Here is a 5,364-nt window from a genome sequence, read left to right as displayed (position 1 = left end):
CACTCACTCACTCCCTCACTCTCACCGCCTGCCTTCTGCCTGCCTGCCTATCTATCTTATCGAGGAAAAAAATTCGCTCATATTAGATAGAAAAAAAGTTTATGTATGAGAAAAAAAATAACTGAGAGCATATGATTGAGGAATTATCTGTTTCTTTTCATATTTTACGTTTTGCTTTCCTTGGAGAGTGAGATTTTTATTGTATCTGAATTAGTTATGGGTAGGTATGCACATGTGTTTGGTGAAATCATGATATTTACCTGTGTTTGTAAGTTTTATTATTCTTGAGGAATTCTTCAAGGTTGAAAATAGTTTTTCTTGATAGATATGAGCTACTTAAGTGTCCGTCTGTCCGTCTTTGTCTCTCTTTTTCTCTTTAACACACCTTTCCCATAACACTCACCACAGCATCATCCAGTGGCGGATCTAGAAAATAATTTTGGGGGGGGTTACAGGCACTCGGCTCGCAACCGAAATTTCTCGGTTGAATAGAGATTTTGGGTTCTATTCCCGGGAAGAGTGAGAGTTAAAATGGGCTTTCTCTCTTTACACCCCAGCCCCTGCACCTCCCTAGCTGAGTGGTTTTTGTGACCGCCTACCACTCCTCGGGACACCGGTTCGAGTCCCATCAGGTGACTTCGGCACAGCCCACCCAGCTATTGCTCCTGTTCATCTTTCCTTTTGGGTTGGTTGATAAACCGGTACCTGGGGAAACTTGGAGAAGGTAAATTGTGGGAGTCCTGACGGGATAGGGTCAAGTATCCCTGGGCTAGTGGATACAAGTCACCAAAGGCTCAAAAGGTCAAGGAGGTGGAAATGGGCACCGATGCAACGCGCAGCAATATCGCATGCTCCCCACTTTACCTACGAGTATTACTTAATTAGGAAGACATTGTAGGTTAGTCTCTGGGTTACTAATTTTTCTCATCCCAGCCTGTCCTCCATATTGTACTTCTAAAATGTTAGGTTACAAGAGGAGCTTCATTAGCTTTATTTGTGAGATGAATGTGAAAGAGAGGCTGGAGTATGAGAAAATATTTGCTCTTGAGTTTACTTACACTTGGTGATGACATTTGAGAAGCACATCCGTTCCATGTCTTCCACTATTGCACAGAAGACAGGCTTACTTCGTAAGGGCTTTAGAACATTTGCTTGGGACTCAAATGTAATCAAATCTTTTTATGCATTTTGCCTAGGACGCCAATGGAAATATTTGGAAACTTTAGTGGGCCGCCGTCCTCGTGAGAGCAGCACACTCCCCAGTGTTTCATCTCATCAGCTATATGAATGTAATGAACCTGAAAGGTGTTAATTGGTGAACTAATTCTTACTAAATAATATCAAACAGTCAACCACTCAGAAAAGGAAGATATAATAAAAAGAAAATATCGAACGTAAGAAGAGGGGGAAACGGACGCTGCGCCGCGAGCCGTCGCGAGGATTCCCTTGAATGCTTGTGTACGTCCCCGAGGCCCTTCGGCCTTCCATCCCAGAACCGATAAACGCGGTGATCAGCGACGTTTCGGTACTTATGATTAATTTCATAATCCAGTCTGGTAGTTTTAAGAAGCGAGCCCAAGGTCTCCCTGGCGAGCGTGGCAGGAGTGGAGGGCTCCCGGCAGGGCACATATGCATCCCCCGGGGCCCCGACGGAGGTGCCCGAGATCTTCCGGCTACAAAGCCGAGCAGTGGGGTTCCATAGCCGTGGTAGGCAATATGCCTAGGAGAGCAAACTCCGAACAGCAAACCCGGGCAGGTGGGGCTCGTTAGCCGTGGTAGGCAATCTGCCTAGGAGAGCAAACTTTAAACAAACCCGGGCAGGTGGGGCTCGTAAGCCGCGGAAGGCAATTCACCTAGGAGAGCAAACTCCGAACAACAAACCCGGGCAGGTGGAGGTCGTTAGCCGTGGTAGGCAATTCACCTAGGAGAGCAAACTCCGAACAACAAACCCGGGCAGGTGGAGGTCGTTAGCCGTGGTAGGCAATTCACCTAGGAGAGCAAACTCCGATCAACAAACCCGGGCAGGTGGAGGTCGTTAGCCGTGGTAGGCAATTCACCTAGGAGAGCAAACTCCGATCAACAAACACGGGCAGGTGGAGGTCGTTAGCCGTGGTAGGCAATTCACCTAGGAGAGCAAACTCCGATCAACAAACCCGGGCAGGTGGAGGTCGTTAGCCGTGGTAGGCAATTCACCTAGGAGAGCAAACTCCGATCAACAAACCCGGGCAGGTGGGGCTCGTTAGCCGTGGTGGGCAATTCACCTAGGAGAGCAAACTCCGATCAACAAACCCGAGCAGGTGGGGCTCGTTAGCCGTGGTAGGCAATTCACCTAGGAGAGCAAACTCCGATCAACAAACCCGAGCAGGTGGGGCTCGTTAGCCGTGGTAGGCAATTCACCTAGGAGAGCAAACTCCGATCAACAAACCCGGGCAGGTGGAGGTCGTTAGCCGTGGTAGGCAGTTCACCTAGGAGAGCAAACTCCGAACAACAAACCCGGGCAGGTGGAGGTCGTTAGCCGTGGTAGGCAATTCACCTAGGAGAGCAAACTCCGAACAACAAACACGGGCAGGTGGAGGTCGTTAGCCGTGGTAGGCAATTCACCTAGGAGAGCAAACTCCGATCAACAAACCCGGGCAGGTGGAGGTCGTTAGCCGTGGTAGGCAATTCACCTAGGAGAGCAAACTCCGAACAACAAACCCGGGCAGGTGGAGGTCATTAGCCATGGTAGGCAATTCACCTAGGAGAGCAAACTCCGAACAACAAACCCGGGCAGGTGGAGGTCGTTAGCCGTGGTAGGCAATTCACCTAGGAGAGCAAACTCCGAACAACAAACCCGGGCTTGTGGTGCCCGTTAGATGTCGGAGACAATCAAGGCAATTCACCTAGGAGAGCAAACTCCGATCAACAAACCCGGGCAGGTGGAGGTCGTTAGCCGTGGTAGGCAATTCACCTAGGAGAGCAAACTCCGATCAACAAACCCGAGCAGGTGGGGCTCGTTAGCCGTGGTAGGCAATTCACCTAGGAGAGCAAACTCCGATCAACAAACCCGAGCAGGTGGGGCTCGTTAGCCGTGGTAGGCAATTCACCTAGGAGAGCAAACTCCGATCAACAAACCCGGGCAGGTGGAGGTCGTTAGCCGTGGTAGGCAGTTCACCTAGGAGAGCAAACTCCGAACAACAAACCCGGGCAGGTGGAGGTCGTTAGCCGTGGTAGGCAATTCACCTAGGAGAGCAAACTCCGAACAACAAACACGGGCAGGTGGAGGTCGTTAGCCGTGGTAGGCAATTCACCTAGGAGAGCAAACTCCGATCAACAAACCCGGGCAGGTGGAGGTCGTTAGCCGTGGTAGGCAATTCACCTAGGAGAGCAAACTCCGAACAACAAACCCGGGCAGGTGGAGGTCATTAGCCATGGTAGGCAATTCACCTAGGAGAGCAAACTCCGAACAACAAACCCGGGCAGGTGGAGGTCGTTAGCCGTGGTAGGCAATTCACCTAGGAGAGCAAACTCCGAACAACAAACCCGGGCTTGTGGTGCCCGTTAGATGTCGTAGACAATCCACGTTTTGGGACCACCAAAGAAAACGAAAAAGAACACCACAAAAAGGAAAATATAAAAACGAAACATCGAGAAAAGAAAAACCAAACACACATCATCCACCATTAGGCCCTAACCAACATCCTCAAATTTATGGGTGGGTTTTTTCTGGGGAGAAAAAGGCTCATCCAGACCAAAGAACATCAAAAAGGGATGATGTAGAAATGAACACCGAAAAATATAGATAAGAAAAAAGAACAGAAAAAAATCGAAAAAGAAAAGTAACAGCAATAAAAGAACAACATCAAGAAAAGAAAAATACAAGGAAACATCATCCACCTTTCGGCCCTGACTAACATCACCAAAATTATGGGTGGGTCTCTTCTGGGAGGAAAGAGGCTCATTCAGACCATCAAAGAACATCAACAAAAGGATGATAGAGAAAAGAACATTAAGAAAGGATGAAAAAGAGAAATAGAAAAAAATATCGAAAAAGAAAAACATCAAGAAAAAGAACAAGAAAACCACGACATCAAGAAAAGAAAAATATAACAAACATCATCCACCTTTCGGCCCTCAGTAACATTACCAAAATTATGGGTGGGTCTCTTCTGGGAGGAAAGCGGCGCACCCAGCCATCGAAGAACATCAACAAAAGGATGATATAGAAAAGAACATCAAGAAAGAAAGAATAAGAGAAAAAGAACAGAAAATTATCGAAAAAGAAAAACAAAGAAAAAGAAAGACCTATAATTGTAAATATTCTTCAACTTATTAATCTAATAATCAACTTAATTTCTCCAAATACTTTTTTGAAAATACATCAGTGACAGCCGTAACAAAATTTTCAATCAGATCACCGTTGGTCAGTTCACGGTGAATGCATAATTTTGCAAGCCCATCCAATCTCTCCTCACCCATAGTTGACCGTCTGCATGATTTTATGTTTAAGTGTAGAAAAACTTCGTTCACTTTTTTTTTTTTTACAACAAAGGAGGCAGCCCAAGGGCACAAAAAAAAAACACAATAATAATAAAAATAGCCCGCTAATCCCTGCTCCCATAAAAGAATCAGAAGAGGTGGCCAAAAGCATGGTCAAATTCGGGAGGAGAGGTGTCCTGATACCCTCCTCTTGAAAGAGTTCAAGTCGTATGCAGGAGGAAATGCCGATGAAGGAAGTTTGTTCCAGAGTTTACCAGAGTGAGGGATGAAAGAGTGAAGATGCTGGCTAACTCTTGCATAAGGGGTTTGGACAGTACAGGGATGAGCATGAGTAGAAAGTCGTGTGCAGCGGGGCCGCAGGAGAGGGGGAGGCATGCAGTTAGCAAGTTCAGAAGAGCAGTCAGCGTGGAAATATCGATACAAGATAGAAAGAGAGGCAACATCGCGGCGGAATTTAAGAGGTAGAAGACTTATAGATGACTTATAGATGACTTATAGACTTATAGCAGATGGAATAGGCAAAGTGGCGTAAATAAGTAATATTTTCTTTGTAACAGGATAATTTTGTGAGCACTGCTCATATGTAAAAAGTACAGTATTTGGCTTATTATTATAGACTTATAGATGACTTATAGACTTATAGCAGATGGAACAGGCAAAGTGGCGTAAATAAGTAATATTTTCTTTGTAACAGGATAATTTTGTGAGCACTGCTCATATGTTTAAAGTACAGTATTTGACAAGGAGCTTTTAGGTACAGAAGACTACGTGATCTCCACATTCTGAATTCAGTGACATAATCATGTAAATCATCCAGGCCCAGAACTGGATCATTTAAGAGGTAGTCTTTGAACATCAATAGCGACCAGTCGCAGCTCTCTAGCT

At 46.1% G+C, this 5,364-nt stretch overlaps 2 long non-coding RNA genes across 53 annotated transcripts; one reads left to right on the top strand and one right to left on the bottom strand.

The window, feature by feature from the left end:
* Positions 1-1,727: 1,727 nt before the first annotated feature.
* On the bottom strand, positions 1,728-3,570 carry LOC126995602 (uncharacterized). 50 transcript variants are annotated; one of them, XR_007750476.1, is made up of 7 exons: positions 3,427-3,570; positions 3,087-3,222; positions 2,883-2,950; positions 2,602-2,669; positions 2,466-2,533; positions 2,126-2,193; positions 1,728-2,057 (listed from the first exon to the last, which is right to left on the bottom strand). It is a non-coding gene; the product is annotated as an uncharacterized LOC126995602 (long non-coding RNA). The 50 variants fall into 50 exon arrangements; XR_007750457.1 differs by lacking the exons at positions 2,126-2,193; positions 2,602-2,669 and adding an exon at positions 2,738-2,805 and having other exon boundaries at positions 2,466-2,601; XR_007750452.1 differs by lacking the exons at positions 2,126-2,193; positions 2,602-2,669 and adding an exon at positions 2,738-2,805.
* On the top strand, positions 2,095-4,315 carry LOC126995603 (uncharacterized). 3 transcript variants are annotated; one of them, XR_007750501.1, is made up of 5 exons: positions 2,185-2,229; positions 2,366-2,439; positions 2,576-2,711; positions 3,197-3,400; positions 3,469-4,315. It is a non-coding gene; the product is annotated as an uncharacterized LOC126995603 (long non-coding RNA). The 3 variants fall into 3 exon arrangements; XR_007750500.1 differs by lacking the exon at positions 2,366-2,439 and having other exon boundaries at positions 2,095-2,229; positions 2,570-2,711; positions 3,265-3,400; XR_007750499.1 differs by lacking the exon at positions 2,366-2,439 and having other exon boundaries at positions 2,095-2,229; positions 2,570-2,711.
* The last annotated feature ends 1,049 nt before the right edge of the window (positions 4,316-5,364 follow it).

This window comes from Eriocheir sinensis, chromosome 8 (genome assembly GCF_024679095.1).
Source record: "Eriocheir sinensis breed Jianghai 21 chromosome 8, ASM2467909v1, whole genome shotgun sequence".
Classification (NCBI taxonomy): Eukaryota; Metazoa; Arthropoda; class Malacostraca; order Decapoda; family Varunidae; genus Eriocheir; species Eriocheir sinensis.
This window is presented reverse-complemented; position numbering and strand designations above follow the sequence as displayed.